The sequence below is a fragment of the Meriones unguiculatus genome, chromosome 7, assembly GCF_030254825.1.
Source record: "Meriones unguiculatus strain TT.TT164.6M chromosome 7, Bangor_MerUng_6.1, whole genome shotgun sequence".
In the NCBI taxonomy this organism is placed as follows: domain Eukaryota; kingdom Metazoa; phylum Chordata; class Mammalia; order Rodentia; family Muridae; genus Meriones; species Meriones unguiculatus.
Window position 1 is genome coordinate 105,157,957 of NC_083355.1, and position 23,956 is coordinate 105,181,912.

General features: G+C 47.8%; 1 protein-coding gene and 1 long non-coding RNA gene across 10 annotated transcripts in view; one reads left to right on the top strand and one right to left on the bottom strand.

The window, feature by feature from the left end:
- Nucleotides 1–23,956, bottom strand: part of Foxn3 (forkhead box N3) — a 369,982-nt gene that overhangs the window by 203,036 nt on the left and 142,990 nt on the right. Inside the window, exons 1-2 of one of the 7 annotated variants that reach the window (XM_060388029.1) lie at nucleotides 881–1,180; nucleotides 254–408 (exon numbers count right to left, since the gene is read on the bottom strand). The exons of 4 other annotated variants lie outside the window; for them this stretch is intronic. The gene's annotated coding sequence lies outside the window, so the exon portion shown is untranslated. Of the gene's footprint in view, nucleotides 1–24; nucleotides 191–253; nucleotides 409–880; nucleotides 1,181–23,956 lie in introns of those variants that run through there. 2 more of the 7 variants (XM_060388025.1, XM_060388028.1) reach the window with 2 other exon arrangements.
- LOC132655286 (uncharacterized) lies at nucleotides 1,299–9,637 on the top strand. Of its 3 annotated transcripts, XR_009593049.1 has the most exons (4): nucleotides 1,299–2,210; nucleotides 3,247–3,288; nucleotides 6,087–6,132; nucleotides 8,928–9,637. It is a non-coding gene; the product is annotated as an uncharacterized LOC132655286 (long non-coding RNA). The 3 variants fall into 3 exon arrangements; XR_009593048.1 differs by lacking the exon at nucleotides 6,087–6,132 and having other exon boundaries at nucleotides 3,247–3,293; XR_009593050.1 differs by lacking the exon at nucleotides 6,087–6,132.

Genomic DNA, 23,956 nt, shown 5'->3' on the forward strand with positions numbered 1-23,956 from the left:
AGAAAATGGAGCAGGAAAGCTTACTTTTTGTCTAAAAGCAGGACGTCTCCCAATAACTGACAACGCCATTACGGCCCAGGTCTGAACAGATGTCGGTGGAGAACTTTTTACAAAGTTGAGAAATCTTCCTCAGCCAAAGCTGGGCAGTCTCGACTTTGGGGGACCGGGAACCTCCCCCTCCTTGCGCGCGCACGCACGCACGCGCTCCACTCCCTTTTACTGTACTTGTCAAAAACATTTCAAGGGGACCAACCGGGGCAGCGATTGGCCGTGCCCTGCGTCAGTCAGCCGCGTTGCCAGGCGACGGGAAAACTGCTCTTCTCCGCGTACACAGGGCAATTGGGAGCTCGCATACCTTCACTGCTGGTCAGATGTCATAAACCTTTTATTGGCCGCGGCGTGGCGAGCCTAAAAACAAATCAATAAACGCCCACTATCCCCCCACCCAGCTCACGCGGGGCCCGGCGAGGCTTGCAAAGAGTCGGGGTGCGGAACGGGGCCCCGAGGGTCTCGGGATGCTCGCGGCCGGAGCCGAGCGTGCTCAGTTAGGGAGGGGATCTTTGTTAGGCGCCCGTTCGCGGTCCTGGGGTCTGGAGTTGCTCTGCACCCTCCGGCCGACCCGAGTTTCCGGGGATGCCCGCTCCGCAGACAATACCAACTCCGTCGCTCTCGGAGTCTTTGGGGGAAACCGAGGCACGCAGAGCAGCCAGCACGTCGGGGCAGGAAAGTCCTGGGCGGGCAACTTCAGGGCTCGGGACTGGGCTCCCCGCACCCCACCCCGGGTGCAGCCTCGTCCTCGTGCCGCCGCGACGGCTCTCGGACGCGGACCCCGGCCGGGGGGAGGTGGGGGGGCGCGGGCGGGGCGCGGACGCGGACTTACCTGGCCGAGCGCGGCGCGGGGCCGCCGCTGCCTCCCGAGCAGCCGACAAAGTTTCTCGGGCGCCCAGCGGGCATCGCTCGGGGCCCCGAGGCGGACGCTCGAGCCCTGGGCGGGCGGCTGGAGGCGGCCGCGGACGCGGACGGCAGGGGTGCGGGCAGCGGCGCGGCATGGGCCCCGGGCGAGCGTCCGCGGGCACCGCGTCCTCCCGCCGGCCCCGCCGCTCTCCACGCCCCGTCCCGCCTCCCCGCTCGCCTCCGCTACGGCGCGTCGGGGCCGGGGCGCGCCGAGCCGCGAGAAATTGTTTCCACTGCAAACAAAAAAAAAAAAAAAAAGGCGACACATGACCAGGCAGGAGGAGGGGAAGAGCGGGGAGGGAGGGGCGGAGGGAGCGGGAGAGACGGAAAACGTGGGCCGGGCGACCCCGGGCCGCGGCGCCCGCCCGCGGGGAGGCCCTTCGGCCAGGCTGGGTCCCCGGGGCTCCCGTGCGGCGCCCGGGGAGCGAGGGGAGCCGGGCAGGTGGCGCTTGGCCGGCCCCCTCCCCTGCTTCAGGCCACACGGGCGGTGCTGCGCAGCTGGCAACGTGTCGCCGCAGCGCCTTTCCCCCAGCCGCCTGCCTTACAAGGCTCGAAAGTAAAAATAAAAAGAATTACGACGCAAGCGAGGCTTCCGAGGGTGAGCAGAGAGGATTCACTTCTCTCCCAACTACTACCGCAGCACTCCCGAGGCGGGTCCGGTCCTCCTCCGCCAGGAGCCTCTTGCCTCCTGGGGACGGAAAAAACTGAACCCCAGCCTTCGCCTCGGAGGTCGGGAGGATGGCCGCCACGACTGAGGGGGAGGTGGACCCCAAATGCAACGTTCTCCCCGGTGCGCAGCGCTAAGGGGTCCCCATCAGACTTCCACAACCGGGAAGAAAGCTAGTCTCCCCCCGTCCTTCACCGTTCTGAGTTTCGTAAACTAAAGTGATAATTTGCAGACCCCCAGGAATGGGGTGGCCGCTCCTCCCAGTCTACTGGCACGTCCAGAGACCGGCCACCCACTGCTGAAGGCACACCAGCCGGCTGCCTTTGGAGAGGATGAAAGCAGGGCCCAACAGGACACCCTGCTGGTGACATAAATAAAAGAGGACGGCTCACCGCTCCCAGGTAGCTAAGCCAGCAGGTTCTACAAAGAGAAGCCCAAAGCCATCCTCCCACGCCCACCTCAACCGTGGACAGCTATGAAGAGTGATCTGTGAACTGGGCTGAAGACTCCTCCAGCTGGCCAGTAACTTGTAACCTAGCCAGACCCCCCCGACACACACACACCCCACCCTCGGGTGCGGGGGAGAAAGGTAGGAGAAACACCACGAGCTTCTGAGAAGTTTGCTTCAAAACAATAAGAAAACCCCAGCCAATCTGAGATTCAATCCCCCACTTAACAAAACTTCAGGATCGGGTAGGTCGTGGCAGGCCATCTCCAGCAATTCAGACTCACTGGAGTCGTCCCTACTTCCCAGCGTCCAGGAGGCTCGGAGAAGCCCAAGGTAGCCTGAGGTCATGAGCCCCACCTCCCATGTCACTGAGCGTATGATGTGACTAAGCAGAAGGTACCCAGTGGCAGACACATTAGATCATCTCTGGAGTCTCACACCAGTGATCCTTAGGGCCAGTGCTGGTAAGCAAAACCAGGACAAGAAAAGGTCAGCCACCTGTGGCTAAGTTAGAGCAGGTCCCACTCCTCCACAGCAGGTCACTTGACAGTTTAATCCCGACCCGAGGAATCAGGTCAGAAGTGACTTTAGAGAAGCTGGACTCTTGAGGCCCACCCATCAGAGCTGCTAGTCCTCCCAACCCCTCTCACATGATAGCGAGGGCCATTTTCTCCTAGGTTCTTCTTCCCGTATTCAAAAGGGATGTGAGCCCAAGGGTGATTATGCCTGAACTATTTCATTCTTGAAACATGGTGCCAACTGTTAGCCTCCTCGTGTGTGAGCTGGTCATGCCAAATGAACAAAAACTGAACAAACATAACTAGTTTAGGCTCTAAGAAGCCACCAGCGGAGGGTGGAGCACAGCGAGGGAAGGAACCTGCCTTTAACGAGCTTTCCTTTTCCTTCCTTTCCCTCTGAGGGTTTTCGGTTTCTTACCTTCACAAACCTGAGTTGCCTGTCTGGAAAAGCCCATGCGAAACATCTGGAAAGCCACTCCTAAGTCCTGATAGCCTTAGGTGGGGTCTCAGCTGTACTTATTAAAAAATAAATAACATAAAATAAAATAAAAGCCCACGGGATGATTGCACTGACGTCCTCAACGTCAGGAGGGAGACAAAAAGGCACAACAGATTCATTGAGGATGACTTGATCTCTTAATTTCCCTTTTCCATTACAGATGTGCCAAGAGATGTCAGGTGGTGTTATCCTAGAGAGAAAGGTAAGGTAGGTAGACTACATCAGTGGAAGGTCCACAGGTCTCCCTGCCTACTGATCTAAAATGGGCCCAACCAGATCCCTTCCGTAAGCCAGAAAGTTTGGTGTGCTCTCTTCCAACTGTGCTGCTGCAGATCCCTGGCTCCGGGAATTGTATCCTTGACTTTAGCATGCAAGGGCCAAATTCCTTTAGAAATAGCCTCATGCTCAGTTTTCCTTATGTGTTTTCCAAATATACTCTTATATCGTGGGTGCCAAAAAATCTCAAGCAGCCCAAATAATTTAAACAATTGTTTTATGTAGCTATTTGACAGCAGGATACTATCTCAGACCTAGAATTCACTTTGGAAAACATTTCTTTTGTGTTTCTTTTTGTTTTGTTTTGTTTTGTTTATTTCAGTTTGTTTGTTGCTCTTGTTGTTGTTGTTATTGTTTTTCCAGACAAGGTTTCTCTGGGTAGCCCTGGCTGTCCCAGAACTCACGCTGTAGACCAGGCTGTCCTTGAACTCAGAAATCAGCCTGGGGGGCTGGAGAGATGGCTCAGAGGTTAAGAGCATTGGTTGCTCTTCCAGAGGTCATGAGTTCAATTCGCAGCAACCACATAGTGGCTCACTACCATCTAAAATGAAATCTGGTGCCCTCTTCTAGTATGCAGATGTACATGCAAACACACTGTATACATAATAAATAAATCTTTAAAAAAGTGCTGGGGTTAAAGCCTCGCACCACCACTGACTGGCAACATTTATTTTTCGATTGGGGACTTGCTAGGACCACTCTGTACCCCATCTGCACGTGGTGTACCAAAAGATCCGTGTTCTGGGACAGTCAGCCCAGTCAGTGTGGGCCTCAGGTCCTCCTTCATGGTCTTTAATGAATAACTCCTCAAATCAGGGACAACTGAGCAGGTACAAGGCAGCCCTTGCTGTAGGCACAAAGATCTGAGGCAGGCCCGGAAAGACAGTCCCCTGGTCCAGGGTAACTGCAATTGAATCTTATACAAAAGAACATACAAAAAGGAAGCCCAGAGCGGGCAGAGCAGCTGACCGCAGGGACCTGGGGGAGCCAGCATACAGTTTCTCGTTCTTTTCCCTCCCTCCCGCACAAGGTATCTCCTGCTTCTCTCCAGTATACTACTCCACTCTTCCTTCCTGCAGGTGGGCTTGCTTATGGCCGCATGCGTGCGGCTACAAAGTGAACAGTTCTTGAAGCCTTCTGCGTTTAGCATCCACCACCTGCAGACTGTCTCAAGCCTTCTGTTACCCAGGGAGGAAAAAAAATCTAACTAAGTCATGTGCTCAACCCACGGGAGAGGCAAAGCATGTAGTAAACTATCTGATACAACAGGCTTGGGAAAAGGAGGGTGGATAAATTTGTAAAGAAATCTAATAAATAAAGTTGGGAGTTCAAACTGCCAAGATGGAGAAGGGGTGCCCTAGACCTGAGCTGTCTGTCTGGAGAAGTCCTCAAGAGCCTCAGGTGAGAAGCCACTCCTTACTAGTGAGGAGAAGCCACTCCCAATATCCTTAGGTGGGGCCCAGGGTATTCACCTAGAAAGCCCCTATGGAATGATTGTGCTGACAGCCTCTATAACAGGCAGGAGAGTGCAAACAGATTTATCGAATATGGCTTGACTGTATTCATAATGCCCTTGTTTGTTGAACAAATATTTACTGAGCATTGTATTAGGTTCCAGAGGGCCAAAGTCTTCTTTCCACAGGGCTTATATATTTGTAAATAGTTGTGGAAGCATTATAACAAAACTCATGGATTACCAGTGTGAGTGGCTCCTTCATACTCTGTTCTCAGAGCAAGAGAAGTGGCTAGGTAGTTTACAATCCAGAAGTTGCATTATCAGAGAAATGGGATTCAAAAGACAAACAGGATACAATCCAGGATGTACACATGGATACAACATGAATTTCTGGAGAGGGAAAAGGAAAACAGAAAACCAAAAGCTGGTAAAACAGCTCAGGAATCGTCAGCACTCACAGGAAAGGCAGTGCAGGAGCCGAGAGTGTAGCTGTGTTGCAGCACGTGTTGACATGCATACAGCCATGAACTCTATCCCCAGCACCAAAAACAAACAAAGGGAATAAAGACAAGTTTGTAAAAATGCGTTGAGGGCTGGAGAGATGGCTCAGCAGTTAAGAGCGCTTGCTGCTCTTGCAAAGGACTCGGGCTCAGGTCCTAGCACCTCATCAAGCAGCTCACAACTACCTGTAACTCCAGTTCCAGGGGATCCAATGCCCTCTTCTGACTTCCATGGACACATGTACACATGTGTATGCATACACTCAAACACACACACACACACACACACACACACAATGGGGGGGAAGAATACTGTTAGCAGTTTCCTCTGAAAACAAGTTCTTTTTTGATATGTGCTTCTCTTATGCTTGCACTTCCATTATAGAGTTCTGAGCTTTCTGCCAGAGGCTTTGGTTACTTAAGCATGTATCGGAATTACCTAGAGGGCTGATTTAAATGCTGCCAACTGCTTCCCCACACCCATCATCTCTGGCTCCAAAGGTCTAGGCTACACCCGGGATTTTGCACCCCTAGAAAATACTGCAGGCCTGAGAACCACACTTTAAGAGCCACTGCATTTCAGAAGAATCAGTCAGACTGGGGGGATTGGGGGAGATGTATAAAAGTCACCAAAAGACCAACAGGAGGAGGACAAGGTACAGGCAAAGATGACCCCTTAGTCATGGCTTGGCCATAACGTGTGAGCATGCCATTCATGACTACCAAAAATCAAACCCAAAACCAAAACTCACTTTTTTCCTTCTGTAGGGAAGAACGAGACCTCCGCTGGAAGGCCTGGAAGGTCCTAAGTGAGGTGGGAGGCTTGGTCACCATTGTCAACCTGTGCATTCCCTCCTGTGTTTACCAGGCAGGCCCTCAAGGGTGGAGCCTGGGAAAGGCATCTTGGTATTTCTTCAGCAGGGAGTAGGCAAAGATGCTGACTCGAGGAGGGAGGGAGGGGTGAGAGGTAAGGGAAAGTACAGGTGATGGGTGGAGTGGGATTCATTAGTTCAGGTTCCTCTGCCAACCCTGAGCCTATGAAGTCACCTGCTAGAGGCAAAATGGAAGTCTAAAATACCTCAGCTCCTCCGTAACCATAAACAAAATGGTAAACTGGACAGCCCAGAAGCCAGGGTCAGACAACTCATTCAATCAACAGGATTAGCTTTAAATACCTATTGATTCCATGCCCGTTGCTGAATGAAGGACTTGAAAGCCTTGGATCCCCTAGCACTGGAGGTACAGGTGGTTAGGAGCTGCCATCTGGGAACCTGGGTTCTCAAGAGCAGCCAGTGCTCCTAACTGCTGAGCCGTCTCCCAAGCTCACCGGCAAGCATATATGAAGCAACCATAAATACACAGACATACCAAGCCTAATGCCAAGACCAGAACAGTGCAGCCAAACACACACATGCTAGGACTTACCAGCTAGATCACCCCAGGCAAGGAACATAACTTCTTTCCCTCCATCTAGTTTCCTTATCTCAAAAAAGAAGGGTGGGGGGGTGGAGGGGGTTGACAAGATGGCTTCTGTCGAAAAAGCTTGCCAAGTAAGCACATCAACCCCGATTAGATCCTTAGTACACACAGTGGCAGAAAAGAACTAGGTATTGTCCTCTGACCACCACACTCACTCACTCACACACACACACACACATACACACACACACACACGCACACAATGAATAATAACATAATCCATACACATAATAATAAATTTTAAAGGAGAAATACTAATAATAACTAATTACATCAGCCAGCTTTGGGTCACTATTATTAGCTTATAAAGAGAAAATTTTCCTTCTTTGGCTCATACTTTTGGAGGCTCCTATCCATCAATGGTCATATTGCTTTGGGCCTCTGGTGTATGTGCTGAGACAGAGTTACCACCTTATGACTGGAAGCTCAAGAGAAAACGGAAGGTCACAGGCCCCTCAGTCCTCTTGGAGGCATGCCTTCGATGACCCAGAGACCTCCCGCTAGGCTCCACCACTTCCCAATGGCTCCACCCTAGAGACCAAGCTTTAACACATGAGCCTTCAGGGGACGTCCAGCATCCAACCTATAGCAGCCTTTCCCCAAGTGTGATAATGATGAAATGGATTAATACTTGTAAGGAAGGCGTAGGGCAACCAGGGTGGGTAGTGCAGGATTCTGGCTATGTAAATGAATCAAAAAGAAAGATTTTGTTTGCACGCTGGCATATTTGCATAACAATTTAGAATTTCTGTGCCATAGCAGGGATTGTAAATGAAAAAAAAGTGTAAATATTTGCTATATATATAAAAAAGAGGAAACTGGGTGTGCTGGTAGATACCTATAATTCCAGCCCTCTAGGGGTGGAGGCAGAAAGATCGGAGGTTAAAGAGGCTACATGAACTTCTGTAACAAGAGGAGGGAGGTAATAATTCTATATGCACATGTGTGGGCATACTTTAACAGCAGGTTTGGCGTGTAGCCTAGACTGGTCTAAGATTCAAGATCCTTCTGCCTCAGTTTCCCAAAGACAGGGTTACAGGTATGTTCCAGTATACCTGGCTCAAGGTATCTAATCTGCAACTCTCACATAACTTACAAAGAAAAAATGAAAACTTATCTTAGCCAAAGGGGCCTACACACACACACACACACACACACAAATGATAACATCCCCATGAAGAGGCTCAACCTCAGTGAAGTCACAGAAACGTACATTACAGCCACTGTGCTCTCTCATTTCATCTGTCAGATGGACCCACACTTAAAAGCAAAAACGGGTGTGGGTGTTGATGGGAAGGTGGCCTTATGGAACTTTAAGATGGGTCTGCCTTAAAAAAAAAAATTAAAAATTATTCACTGAGCCCTGCCATTGATCCTAGATTGCCAACTGACAGGGATGTTACCCTGGGTACTTCCATTCCACCAGACTTCCTGATCCCTGAAGCAGGAGATTCCAAAAGAGCAGGAGTCACACCTGTCCAACTCAGGGAAGTGCAGGCAGCATTTATGTCAGAAGGCCTCAAGTGCAAGCACCAGCAGAGGGAACCGAAGGCCCCCACGGTGCATCTGAAAGTGTTTTTGGGGACTGAAATCATGAAAATGCGGAAATTGTAGGAATAGGAGGCCCGAGACATATTATTAAACCATAAGCTATCCCGGCCCCATGGCCCCTTTGCTCCCTGGTACTTTCATGTTTCCGATAGCTTTAAAAGCATTTTAAAGGCTTTCCCATTTCTGAGTCAGTGTCACATTCTCACGGACTATGTAAAACAATTTATGAATAGTTCATAATGTTAAGATTGAGGGGTGTAAATATGTCGGCAAAGCTTCCCACAAAATTAAAGGATTTCAATGGGGGGGGGGGAGGTAATTTAAAAGGTTAGCACTAGGAGCCAATGGAATTGCTACATATTATAAACCCTGTATTCAGAGATAGAAAGTGTGTCTGCCCTCTGAGAAGAAAGAGAAAACTTTAAGCTTTTGAGTAACAAACTTTCTCTTGGAAGATACAAGAATTCCAAACACTTGTGCATTTGCTGTGAAGGGCAACATTATTTGTTTATAATTGTGTTGTTGTTGTTACTGTTACAAGAGGTGAGATGTGTTACTCCCCCCATCCCCCAAAACTAGGAAGCTCCGAATGAACTGAAGCACAGCAAAGGAGCGGGGCAGTGGCTTCTCCTGACCTCCCCAGGGACACTGCCTACAGCTGAGAGCTTGCCCTGCAGGAGACTGCCGATCTTGAACCTCTGGACCACGCTTTCCTACTGTTCACTCTCTGTGGATGTCATGATGTATTGAAAGGGTCAGACTAACTTTGTAACCTGTATGTCTTTTAAAGCCTATAGTTTTGAGTTTTAGGTTCAGGTTAAGCTAAAGCCTCTTAGTACCTTTCCAGAGAATGAAAAAATGTGACCCTATCTGTGAGGACAGATAGAAAAAAAAAAAGCTAGCAAGCAATGACCTTCACTCAGCAAAAAGAACGACCAGACCCTTGTCCTTGAGATAATGTTTCTTAGCAACCAACCCTTCTGAGTAGCTCCTGACCTCCAGCCAAAAGTCTGCAGCCCCAATCTTCAAGGATGAGCTAACCACCCCCACCTTCAATTGCAGCTGCATCCACACTTGGCAGGACTGGCCAAGCTTGAGCACCTAAGACTAACCAATTATCTTACTTTATAGCTTCCTCATCCAATCCTTAATTGCCAAAACTGCAACTTCAAATTTCCCGAAATTTTTCTTTTAAAAACCTAAAGGCCTCTGTCTCCCGGTGCCACTCTTTGCTGACCGGCAGGGGTGACCCCATTGCCCAATGGTTAATAAACCTCTTGCTTTTGCAACGAGTTGTAGTCTGTGGGGGTTTCTGGGAAGGGTGCGATCTTGAACTTCTGAGCTGTGAGACCCCAGGTCTTACAGTATAAAGTGCCACAAACACTTAATCATTGTTTCTAGGAACAGTGGTCAGGTGCCTACAAAGCACTGGTCACGATATTTCCATCAACTCACAGGCTTAGTTCTGTTCCCAGAAGAAACCTTGATATTAACCAGCTACGGGTTGATCAGCACCAAGCTCCAAGCTGAGGACTCCACAAGGCATATCTAAAAGGAGCCAGGTCGGCACGTTTCTCCGTAAGGCAGACACATCACGGCCAGCTTGCCCTCAAGTTCTCCACACAGCACTCTAACCCCTCTTGGGCACCATTTTAAACAGCAAGATCACCAACCAAAGTTACACGAGTACAAAAACTTTTGTACACGGTATAGTGGTAACTAGACTGACCACAAAAAGGACACTGTTTTGAATGTCACCGCGTTCATCGTCAGCTTGGGACAGGCACACCTGGCAACTCAAGCTGTTCGCTGCTCTCCACGGATCTGAGAATGATCATGAGCACACCCAACTTTTAATTTAGGGGTTACAAACACATTTTGACAAGCAGGCAAAGCCACAAGTAGAGACTCTACTAATGAAAACTGACTATCTTCCACAAAGGCTTATGGAGCGCCAGACAGTATCCTAAGATTGGTATCTTCGGTACAGGAAATGTGCCCCTAGGCTCAGGTGTGGAAGTACAGTCCTAGCTGGTGACACTGTTTTGGGGGGCAGGTGGTGGAAACTTTAGGAATTGGGACACACCCACTGGGGAGTGTGCCTTTGAGGAGTGTCTTACCTCTTTCCTCTTTCCTGTCTCTTTCTATTTCCTGGCTGTCATGATGTGAGAAGCTCTGCTCTGTTCCAGGTAGCAACTATGAACTGAAACCACCCAACTGTAAGCCAAGTAAAGCTTTCTTCCTTTTTAGTTGTATTTTAAATAAACCAGGGACTAAAAACAGGGACTTCTGCTAAGCACAAAGACTTAGCAAAAAAAATAATAATTTCAGTCTCACATCAATCATATAAGCAGCTATATGATTTCATTTTCCAAATGAAGAACCCATTCCAGAGAGGTTTGTTCACCTAACCAAGGTCACACAGCTCATAAGTGATATGTGGAGACCAATACAGACCTCAGAATTCAGAGGAATCAGAGATACTTCAGAGAAACTCAGAGCATCTGGCTTGTTCTTAGGGACCTTCCTAGGGGGAGTGGGTATGAAGGATGGAAGCTATAAGGACACAAGAGAGAAAAAGGACACAAAGGAAGAATAATAAGGGATCTTCTAATCAGCGAAGGCAGTAGTTACAAAATGAAAACAAAGAGATAGTTCACCTGCTGAATGACAGTTGAGACAGGATGGTACCTTTTCCACACACACACACATCAGCCAGCGACAGGAGAGATGGCTCGGTGGTTAAGAGTCATAGATGCTCTCACAGAGGATTGGGATTTACTTCCCAGAACCCGGGGTGGCTCACAACTGTCTGTCACTCTAGTTCCAGGAAATCCAGTGTCCACTTCCGGCATCTGTAAGAACCTGTCTGCAACAGAGCAAATACATATGCCCAAACATACACACATATTGCCTGGCAGTGGTGGTGCACGCCTTTAATCCCAGCAGCTCGAGAAGCAGAGGCAGGCAGATCTCTGGGTTTGAGGCCAGCCTGGTCTGCAGAAGTTTCAAGACAGCCAGGGCAATGTAGAGAAAGAGAGAAACATTGTCTCGAATAACAAACAACAGCAACAACAACAAAATCCCACAAGCAAACAAACAAAACACACATATACATTAAGGAAATAATTTTAAAGTAAATAAACCAGATACCAAACGTCAAACAGACTGTCTGCCTGACAGACAGGCATAATTTGTGGTCCAGTGTACTCAGAAATTTCAATTCCTTCATTTGCCAACAGTAAACTCCACTATGTCCGTCTCTCAATCCTCTCATCTTCAACTCTACCAGGTCAAGCAGCCTCGTGGACCCCCCCTCCTTAGGCTTTCATGGGTGCCGTTACTAAGGTGAGCACATGGTTTCAGTGGCCACCATCAAGATGAGCCAAGAGAAAGCAATTCTTCTGTCTACCACACTTTCTCTAAAGGAAGGCAGAAAACACGAGACTACGTGAAATTCCTGGGAACTGGCACAGAGCTTAAAATGTTTCCAAATGTTATTTCTCTGCTGTACCAGTTCCTTCCTCAGATTGCTCCAACACCCCAATCTGCCATCTCTGCTGGATGCTGAAGTCCCCTAATACTTTTCTGTTTTGAACCCCCTGCTGCCTCTCAAAATAGGACCTCTTGTGCCTCTGTGTGTGTGTCCCCGACTGCCTGTCTGTCTGTATCCGTGTGTGTCTCTGTCTGTGTGTCTTGAACCTGTTTACACACGCATGTGGAGGCCAAATGACAGTCTGTTCCTTAAAACAGGGTCTCTCCATATCTTGCCAAGTTGGCTGGACTGGCCACCAAGCCCCAGGGATCTTCCCGTCTCCACCACCCCAACACTGGGACTGTGAGCAGGTGCCACCACACTGGCTTTAAAGGGGCAGAGAGTGGATGGGGGGTACTGGAAGATAAAATTCAAGTCATTCTGAATGAGCCCTCTTCTTAGCTAGTGCATGTATGCCTGTTGAGATTGTTTCCTTTTTCTGGTGCTGGAATTTGCGCTCAGAGTCTGATGGACGCTAGGCAAGTGTTCTACACAGGGCCACACTGCAGCCTTCCCCGTGCCTTTAATTTTGGGACTCAGCGCGAGCGAAAGGTGCCCATAAACATAGAGGCACGACAGTGTGTGTGCGGCTCCTCTCAGCAGGTGGAGGCCGGGAAGGAAGAAACCGAACAGACTGCTTGCTGTGTCTGTGGGTCCGTTCAACCACTCAGGCCTCCGTACTCAGCCATGTGCCTGGTTTCAAAGACCTGGCCTCCGGACAACCTGGCACCCTTTCTAAGTTGGCATTCCTTCCAAAGAGGAACAGGGAGTGCCTTCCCCATGTGCCTCACATAGAACTGGGAAAAGTACCTGACAATATGGATTCCGGAAGTGGTGCTGCCCTCACCGCTCCCAGTGGCCTCCAATGCCACGCGCTCAGAACAACTGTCAGCAAGTGTTCAGAACAGGGATCTAGGTACTTGACTGACAGGGCCACCCACAGACCAAGCTGCGCGTGTCACGGTGTTCTGAAATCAGGGCGGAGTACCAGTTTGGGAGGGAGAGAACATCGGAGCTCGTGGAGGCTGCTCAGGCCACATTCAAAGGCGAGATAGATGGACCTCTGGCATTTGACTCAAAACCTTGGGCATTCCTAGGCTAGGCTTGCATATACACCAACCTTGCAGCCATATTGCCAATGGCACAGGAAAAAAAAAAAAAGTCCTGGATGTTCACTTTCTCTTATCAGTGTATGCTGGGGAAGAAGTTGTGGTCACTGCTGATCCTCCTGCCCCAGCCCCCCTCATGGGGGTGGGTGTTAGAAGCCAACATCAAGTCACTCTGCACCTTATTCTTTAGGATAAGGTCTCTTTACTGATTCCTGGAGCTAACCAGGTCAGGCTGGCAGGGCAATGAGCTCTAGGGGTCCAGCTGCCTCTGCCACCCCAGCACTGGGATTACAGGTATGTGTTGTCACACCCAACTTTTTAGACCAGTGCTAGAGATCCAAACTCAGGTCTTCATGCTTTCAAGCGCTTCCTGACTGATAGATTTATCTCCTCGGCTCTTTGGCTGGGATTTCCAAAGGCCTTCTGGTCCACCTCTCTGTAGGAACAATACAGGCCTTCCTAATCTAACCCAGCAGCTCCGCTGTGGCCCAGGGTTCTTTATCAAGACCGTTATCATATTCAGAATTGGAACAATACATACGCCTCTCTCCCCAAACTCCAACCATAACACTCACCTAAATAATGTGTCTGCGAGGCGAGAGCCCGACTCAGCTGTTTCAAAACACTCCCCAGTTTACTCTGCTCTTGAAAAACTCAACTATCGCGCCAAACACAAAGGGAATACTACGCAGTAGTTGCTGAGGAAGCACACACAGTGAGAGAGAGAGAGAGAGAGAGAGAGAGAGAGAGAGAGAGAGGGAGACTTTCATCCATTTCACTGGCAGATACCACCAAAACATTTTTTTTTTAATTTCCCCAAAAAGTCTCTTTGAGCCTTCAAGCATAGAAGGCCCTGAAATGTGAGAGTCCCTGGCCCAGCACAAGGCAAGGAAAGCAAGGTTTCAATGAAACACAAAAGCCAGCACAGACCTGAAGGGGAACAGGCGGCCCCCTATGACAAGGCAGCCAACTGCCAAGCTGTCATTTTGCTCGGCGGCTGAACAGAAGGCTCGAGTAATGACAACCACAAAACTCATTTAAAGTCTGAAAAGGTGACTAATGAGCTCATTCATGCTGGCTATAAATTATTCACTATAACACTGATTCCACTCAAGACAAACAGCAAAGTAAACTTTAAACACAGAGCCGGCCGGCCTTCCAACGCGCGGCAAGTTATGTCTGTGAGACTTCTCACAATGACAGGGACACTTGTCCTTGTTGTCTATTGTCACATTAGTCTTCTATTTACTTTTTTTTTCTGCCTTTAATCAAGTTAAGCAGACACAGCTGTTACACATTTATTTCTCTGCTGGTTTTTTTTTTTTTCATTAGTTATTATGAGCAATCATGAAAGCCCTAAAAATAACAGCAAATTATATTCTCTAGAAATTGAAGGCTGACCTTAAAATGAAGCCCAGGTCTTTAGAAAGAATATTCATACGCACATGTTGGGTAAGTGACAGCCCCATACAAAGGGAAACCATGAGTGCCTGCTCCACTCTTGGAGAGCTTTGCAATTTGCTTCGAAATTACCTTTGGTGCTGCAGCGAACGGGTTTGCCTCAAAACCTGCCGGCACTACAGACCCTACTTCCAGCGGTCAGGTTCGGGTTAAGATTTTCACAAAGACATTATCATCTTAAGCAAATAGAAGAAATGTCTGCTGGCTTTTTCCAGCCCTGATAAATAGCAGGTTCCCCGAAACGCACCGTGGTGCAGATTGCTTTCAGTTTCCTGTTTAACATTAAATAGAGAATTGTCGCTCTTCTGTTTTTACAAACCAAACTGTTTGCTGCTACTATTGCTACTAAAAGCATGATGACGGCAGCTAAGTGGTCCCCCTTTTCCTTTTTGTTTATCCAACTATCATTTTCCAGACACTGTAAGAGTTGAAAATCTGTTTGATAGATTTATTTTTAAGTCCCCCAAACAAGTACTTAACATTAGAGCTTGGTCAGATCTCTGAACATTATGTATTTTTAAAACTGCTTTGAATTCTTTGAAAAAGAGCCACAGGAAAGACTCATATTCAAATACCAGCAGATGGAGGCCCTAACTAATGAAAAGTGAAAGCAGAAAAGTTAAACTGGAGAGTCCTGGCTCCCTGGGGGATGAATGAAGCAGAGGCAGACACAAGTTTATGCTTCACTCTAGGCCCCGGCTGTACCCTATCTCCATCTAAGGTAAATCTTTCACATTTTCAGTTTCTTGCACGAACTAAATGAAAGCTTTGTCCACTGTTTCTGGGCCTGAGATGCAAAACACAATCTTTGTTTCATGTAGAGAAGGGGCTGTCCTGCAATATTACATTGATGACAAAGGCCATTGTCACCTACCAACATTGATCTGTGTTTGTCATAGTTTTTTATTCACATTTCTGGACCTATCAAGAACTACTAACTTTAAGGTCTCTCCACCAGAATCCTGGGAGTTGCTTTTTGGTCTCTTTTCTTTTGTTTTTGGTCAATTTTACTTCTTAGGAAAAAAAAATTTTTTTGTTTGTTTGTTTTAGTTTGAGGGGTTTTTTTTTGTTTTGTTTTTTGGGGGAAGTTGTTTTGTTTTGTTTTGATTTTGAGACATGTCTCACTATGTAACTCTGGCTGTCCTGAAACTCATTAAGTAGACCAGTAGATCTAGCTGGCCTTGAACTCACAAAGATCCACCTGCCTCTTCCTCTTCCTCATCAGTGCTGGGATTAAAGCTGTGTGAAGACAGACAGACAGACAGACACACACACGAATACAAACAGACACACACATTCACTTCACATGCACATACACATGCTCACACACATACACGCACAGCTTCTTAGAGCGTTACAATTTCATATTGAAATTATATATAAATGATATATTAAAAGTCCTGTCCCCCACATGTGGGCTATGATATTGGAGTTTTATTGTTCTTAAGTTTTGCATTCTTATAAATAATTGGCTTTCTTTATTTATTTAGTTAGTTTTCTTTTTTATTTTTTGGTTTTTTTCAAGACAGCATTTGGCTGTCCTGGACTCATTTTATAGACCAGGCTGGCCTCGAACTCACAGAGATCTGCCTGCCTCTGCCTCCCAGAGTGCTGGGCTTACAGGCCTGCGCCACCACGCCCGGCTCTCATTATATTTATTACTTCAGGTGTACGTGTATATTTTTATATGAGAACATGTGGGAAATCAGAGGACAATGTGCATGAGTTGATTCTCTTCTACCATGTGGGTCCCCTTGATCAAACTCAGGGCATGGCAGTTGGCAGCAAGCGTCTTTACCAGATGAGCTCTCTTGTTGGCCCGTGGTGTAAGGTTTTGAAAATCTAATATCACAATGCAAAACTCCAGTTCCAACCAAAGAAATGGAAAAGTCTGAAAGAGTCCTGCTGGAGAATCAGCAACTCCAACGCTCCGACTCTGCTCCTGCGCAGAAAGGTGTGGGCAAAACACGACTTTGAGAGTGAGCCTCGCATTCCGTCCCTCCTGGCAGTGCTTCTGACAGGCACATTACGCTGCTCTCATTACTGGTGAGAAACCTGGCTTGTCCACAGACTGTCTAAATACCGCCCTGCTCCTGGTTTCCCAGGGGCGAGCCACAAGCGATGTCGATTTTGCCTGACGACATTCAGTGCTTCAGAACAACAGCAGTCAAAACAATGGACAGCAAGTCCTCAAGGACACCGTCCAAGGAATAGCAGACACACACAGCACGCCTTGCTCTCACTGCACGGCTCTCTGGTGTTCCCCAAAGGCCAGGCACCCTGCCAGTGGCCCTCCCTGCATTTATTTCCTTTTACTGCCCATCCTTCACAAGGAAGGTACTGTCTGTCATCCTCATGGTCAGAGGACACCGAGGCGAAACAAAAGTCAAGTGACTTGTACATAGGGGTAAGATGAAAAGTTAAGAGTCTGGACTAGAGAGACGGCTCAGCAGTTAAGGACCCCGGGCTGCTCTTCCAGAGGACCAGGGTTTGAATCCCAGCACTCACACGGCAGCTCACAACCATCTTGAACTTTAGTGCTTTCTTCTAGCCTCAATAGGCACTGCCAGCCACATGGCACACGGGCACACATGAGGCAAGATAGATTAAAAAAATCATAATAAAGGAGGACCCATGTTAGAACTTGGTCCCCAGTGTGGTGGGAGCTGATGGGAGCCTAGGGACAGGGCTCCCGGGGTGGTCCTTAGGCCCCTGGGGGCTCTACCCTAGGGAAGGGATTAAGGTGATCTTCCAGAGAAGCCTGGATTACCTGTTGAATCCTAGTGTTTAGGAAGCTGAGTTAGAATTGCCTTGAGTCTAAGTAACTATAAAGTGAGACTCTTTCTCTCTCTCTCTCTCTCTAACACACACACACACCCCAAAATAAAAATATTGACTAATATTAAAAGAAAATCTACAAAGTTAACCTTGGGCATTAATTCCCTAATAGTGTCATACACGCCCCCGATAATGTTTTTAATATAATTTTTTATTTATTTCAATTTACGCCCCTAATAACTTAATGAAGCAACTGAGTCCCTGAAAGGGGAAATGACTCAGAATACATATTTGTAGCTGCTTCTCAGACCCGACAGCTCTCCAAATTGCCCAAGCCTTGTGGGTGGGTGGCTGCAGACCTGCCATCAACTACTGAAGCTCTGGAGGATGCTGAAAGTGAACCATCCAGAGAGAAGATTCAGTACAAGAGCCAACAGATCCCTGTGACCAAAAGTATGTCTTCAGACACCAATATTGAGTTAGTGGCTAAACAAGTTTCACTTCTTACCCAGAGAAATTTCTGATACAATAAAACTTTCTAACAGAATAAAATGGAAAAACGACATTTTGACAGGTTTAGCGACCAAGACTTGATAAGATTAAAATGACCTAAGAGAAAAGACCCAAATTGCAACCTATTTCTGAGCACTCTTAAGGCCTGCTCTAATGAGGACAGCATGGCCATGTGCATAGAGTCCTGCTGATAGATGGGGAATTATGAATGGGAAATTAACTGTAGGGAATCCATAGCTAACGGAAAACAGCTGTGCATTTCCCCAGAGGCAAGTGTGACCTCTCGATGAGGTCCTGGAGCTTTACTGGAAGGGAGCTCATTCCTGAGGGGCGAGGGAGGACACAGCATCTCAACTTGGCATCCCAAAGCATAGACTAAAACTAGTCACCAAGAAGAGACAAAGACAGCCGCAATGGCTCAGTTTATTGAGTCGCTACGACATGACAGACACCGAGCTACACATTTTATCTGTTGATGTCATGGAAAGCTGAGAGTCACTATACCAGAAACAAAAAACAAAACAAAAAAATCTTAAAAGTGCTGCAAAAAAAAAAGATATTTTGCCAAAAATAACAGTATTTTCTAAAAAAAACTCTATGTGGCATTAGCAATTATCAATATAGCTTAATGTTTTTCCACATTATCAAAAACAACAACTAAATACCCCAACCAACCCCACCAGAGCATTAAACAAAGGATACTGCTGGTTCTCCACGCAGAAAACCGTATTCCAAAACTGTGTTGAGGGGACCAAACCTACCATGAGGTAATCCTCTCTCTCTCTCCAAAGCGAGAGCCAAATGGAGTCACATAATCCTCAGTGAGTGCCAGCCAATCCCAATCAAAGTCACATAGTCCCAGTACAAATTCCCCTACAGCCTTTAAAAGAGCCTGCGAGCTCACTTTGGGGTCACCAGTTTGTATGAATGGTCGACCCCTGTGTGCTGGTTGTCTCTGCAAAATAAATGCTCTTTGCTTTTACATACTATTGGAGTCTGGGGTCTTCCTTCAGCGATTCTCAGGGCCTTACAGTATGGAGGAATGATTAAAGAGCCCACAGACGGTGTAGGAAGGAAACAATGCTGAAGTACATCACAGAGGCAATTAGGAGGACAGCGAGCTATTTCTCTGGCTTTTTAAACATTTCAAGTGTCAGGCTTTTAAGCACATGCGTTTGTGTGCTTTCTTTCATCATTTGAAAGAAATGCTCACCCTTCTCCTTCGTTGTTTTTGTTTGTTTGTTTGGTTGGTTGGTTTTTGCTGTTATTATATTAGGTTATTTTGGTGCTGCAGATTGAACCGAAGGCTTGATACACATTAAGCAAGCCCTCTATCACTGCCTTATACCTTTAGTATTTTACACTTTTTTTCTTCCTTCCTTCCTTCCTTCCTTCCTTTCTTCTTTGTTTTGTTTGCTTTTCAAGACAAGGTTTCTCTGTGTAGTCCTGAAGACAGGTTGGCCTCGAACTCAGAGATCTGCTCGTCTCTGCCTCCAGGTGCTAAGATTAAAGGCGTGTGCCACCACCTCCCAGTTCACAATCTTTCCTTAAAAGTGCTTTTATCTTATAGACACTTAGATCCTAGGCTGTCTTCTGGAGCTCTGCCGAGAGATTTTAGAAGTAAGTCCAGCTTATGATGAGGAACCTGGGCCTCAAGTCGGGTAGAGCTAGGACTCAAACCCAGCAGCCAGCTATCAGGTGGGATCAGCTTGGCTTGCCATCCCTAACCAAGAAGGGAAGGACCAGCCTTCACTCACTGAGGGGTGCTTTCCGGTAGAAGCACCCAGGAGGCTTGGGGATAAGGGGGACTCTCACACCTACCACGTAGTGGAGTCACTATTTCAGTTTTACTTTAATCAGAAGGTTCAGCCTCTCCACAGGTCATATTTTCCATTTCACGCACTCTCTATTCTGGGATTATTATGGGCTACAGCAAGACGGACACCATAGGGACAGTATGTGCCTATATTGTCTGTTCAGGCCACAGTGGGGGCTGAATACTACCTTCTCAAGGACCAGTGCTTTGGGCATGCAGAAAGGGAAACCTTTGATGAGAGCCCTTTTCCCTGGCCCTGGCTTTCCCCAGAGGCACACTCCAGCAGCCAGGCCGGCCTTCTTTAGGGACCTTTGCTCTTTCCTGGCTTGCTGGGCTCTTTGGCCCCTCCCCACCAACTCAGTGCTCACCCCCCACCCACTCCCCACCTCCTCACCCCCACTCTGTGTGATCTGCCCTCCCTGCACAGCTCTGCCTCTGACACTGTTTCCATCACTTTGTTTCAAAAGGTAACACTGAAAAGTGGTTTGTGACTTACCTTCTTGGAATGGTGGTCGGGAGAGCAGGGAACCCAGTGGCCACCTGGCCTTGGAATTTATTTCTGACAACTGCACGTTCTGGAAATCACTTTAAGGGGTTATCCTCTTCTTCCTCTTCCTACCTACTAACAATGGACCTTCTTCCTAGTTAAACCCACAGATACAGGATGGAGTATAGATATGCAAAGTGTGGAGGTGGGGGAAACCCTCCCAGCTCCCAGCCAGCAGAAAGAGCTAACATCTCTGAGGAAATAAAGGGTCCCCCTGAGTTGGGGTAGAAGTGAGCTGAGGGTTTGGATCACAGTGGGTGAGGGCGGGGAATCCTCCAGACTGAGTACTTTTCCAAGCCCTGTCTAGTACAGTGAGATAGTAACCCTGCTCTTGACAGTGACCAGCATGGAGCAACCTGGGAGTGGAGGCTAGTTGGCTTTTCCAGGGGCTCTCAGTTTCCCTCCCCAGTCTTCATATTGTCATTTCCAAGCGGTTGGGTTTCTCACTATAAATTTACCCTCGAGCTTTTCGGTGTGCTACTGTCAGCTCCTAAGCTCAGCCAATGTCTGAGAAAGCATGGGTCTGCTCTCTCAGCTCGAGTCAGGACGAGGAAGGGAGGGCCACGGAAAGTCTTTTCCCCCTGCCACAGTGACCACCGGGCAGCCGGCCTCACCTCTGAGACAGCTTCCGAGGCATGAAAACCACAAGCCAACACAGAAATCTTTACACCTACAGGATCGGATTGTGAGCGAGGAAGGGCTGGGGGATGTGGAGGGGGTTGCTGGCTGCTCTGTCTGAGAAGTAATGAAGCCAGAGAAGGCTGCATTTCTGGTTTCCGGTTGGTTGGTTTGGTTTGGTTTGGTTTGGTTGTTCTTTTGTTTTTTGTTTTGTTTTTGTTGTAGTGGTGAGAGATAAACTCAGGTACTTGAACTCTCTAAATAAGCAATCTAACCCTGAACTATGTTATCAGCAGCTAGTATCTGCAGGGTATCCCTATATGGACTATGGTGACCTTGAACTCTCAAATCTTCTGCCCCAGTCTCCCTACCAAACCCAACAACTTCAACTTTTTTTTTTAACTTCAACTTTTAACCTTTTATTGACACCTTATGTATTTAAAACACCTGGCCTGGCGATTAGACTGTAGCTCTGTCTCTGTGGGGTGCTTGATTAGCAAGCACACGCCCTGGATTTGTTCCCCAGGACCCCATAATCTAAGTACAGTGGAATCCCAGCTTTCAGGAGGAGGAGGCAGGAAGATCAGAAGGTCAAGGCTATCCTTGGCCACACAGGAAGTCTGAGGAAGATCAGCTGAGGTTACAGGAGACACTGCCTCTCACCAAAAACAAAGACACGCGACTGGCAAAACGTGTGGTCACCGAGGCTGGGGAGCCCTTGCTGGACTGTCAGGGCTTGGGAAAGTCATGTGATCTCTCTGCGGTTTAGTGTAGCTAGCTGTAAACTGGGAATACGACATGATCTACCCAGTGAAAGAGGTGAGATGGCTCAGCCAGTAAAGGTGATTGGCCTGCCCTTGTGGTGACCTGAGCTCAATCCAGGTGTGCTGTGGTACACAAATACACGTGCACACACAGGCACAGGTGCACACCACTAAAAATAATTTTGTTTTTCAAGACAGGGTTTCCCTGTGTAGCCTTGGCTGTCCTGGATTAGCTTTGTAGACTAGGCTGGCCTCAAATTCACAGAGATTCGCCTGAATTTGTCTCCCCAAGTACTGAGATTACCGCACCCAGCTAAAAAAATAATAATAATAACTTAATACATTATAAAAGCAAAAAAATAATGCTAAGCCGAGAGCTGAGAGTTTACAAAAGGGGCGGGGTGTAGTTTAACAGTAGAGTGTTTGACTGGCATACATCCCAGGCCCTGGGTTCATCCCAGCACCTCAAAAACAAAACAAAGGGCCAGCGAGCTGCCTGAGTGAGTAAAGGGATTTGTTACCAAGCCCTGAATTCGATCCCTGGGAACCACAAAGTGGAAGGGGAGAACACTCCCCTCAGCTGTCCTCTGACTCACAAACACACCATGAACATGAGTGGACCCCAACAAACAAACAAAGAAATAAATGTCTGAAAATAAAACAAAAGCTGACACAATTATTCTTTTGTTTTTTATTCTCCCATACCTGTCTCCTACACAGTAACTTCAGAAAGCCACAAAACTCCTTCCTTCCTTCCTTTTTTTTTTTTTCTTCCTTCCCTTCTACTTTAAGGCATTAAAAATCCATGAAATTTTTACCCCTGAATTCATTAGAATTTCCTGACATTTTTAGCAATAGCAACCCCCTAAAAGACAACTGAAACACTTTTCTGGGTTGGTCCTGGACTCTTCATACACACAAACAGCTCTGATTCTCAGTGAATGCTGGATTTGGATGACAAATGTCTTAATCCAGCACTGCTATAGGGCCACTGCAGAATGCCAGGCTCAGGAGAATGAAGAGTGCTCCTTGGCACTTGGCTCTGACAAGCAACACTTCTCCCCCAACCCCACCCCATCCTATTTCTTTCTGAAACAAGGTCTTACTTGGTAGCCACGGCTGGTCTGAAATTCATTATGTAGCCTAGGCCAGTCTTGAGTTCACAGCGATATTCCCTTGCCCACCATATGCTGGAAATATGAGCATGGGTTCCACACTGAGATTCAACATTTGTTTGTTCATTTCATAAAGAAAAGGCTGATTGGCTGTTCTGCAAGATGGCCCAGCAGTAACCAGAATGTAGCCTATTTGTTTTTAAAGCCGACTGCTCCTCTCAAGGATAGGAGGAGGCTAACCCTAGTCAGAGCTGCCTCTATGAACATGGGCCCCCTCACTCCTAGCTTAAGCAGGAGCCCATGGTAGCACAATTATTGCGTCTGTGATTTGTCCTGGGGTCCAGATTCAGATGTGAGACAGGAGGACCTGGGAACTATAGACTTTGGATACAACAGAACATCCTGACACTGCAGCGAGACAATTCACCTTTGCTCCTCCACAGCACAAACCCCCAGGCTCCTGTGCCCAGAATCCCCATGCTGGCTAGTTTCTGTGAACTTGACACAAAGTAGAGTCATTTGGGGAAAGCAAACCTTAACTGGGTTTGTCGTGACCAGATCAGCCTGAGGGCACGTCTCTGTGGGACATTTTCTTGACTAATGATGGCCATGTGACTGATGATTCTGTGCACTGTGGAAAGGCCACCCCTAGACAGGTGGTCCTGGGTTGTGAAAGCAAGCAAGCTGAGCAAACTATTTGGACTAAGCCATGAGAAGCAATCCAGGAAGCGGTGTTCCTTCATGACCTCTGCTCCAATTCCTGCCTCCAGGTCCCCACCTGAACTTGCTTCAGTGATGGACTGTGATAGACACAAGCCAAAGAACGCTTTCTCCCCGCCAAGTTGGTTTGGTCAGTATTTCATCACAGCAACAGAAAGCAAACCAGGGCAGTGTCATCCAACATTTCTCTCTTGGCACTAGGCCCACATTGATGGCTGATTGGTTGTCTGTGCATGTTTAGGTGCTGAGTCTATTACGCGAATAACCACACTCTCCTTGTTCTAACCGGTCAGTCTTTCTCAGCTATGGATAGAACTTACATACAGCCCTCAACTCTATACTAGAGTTGAGCCAGAGTTCAAACTAGCATGACTTGTGTGTATGCAGGGTGGGGAGCTTGGATGGAGGGTGTCTTCCCACTCAGTAAGCTGGCCTCTAATTCACAGTAATCCTCCTGCATCAGCCTCCCAAATGCTAGAATTGCAGGCACAAGCCACCAATGCTCAGCCTTGAATGTGGCCTTCTGTACGGCTCACTGTGGCTGTACTTTCTTACAGATAACCCAACATCAGGACCAGGGAAGAGGAAGTCCTCCAAAGAATGAGGTCAGCAAACTCTTAATAGGCCAAAAC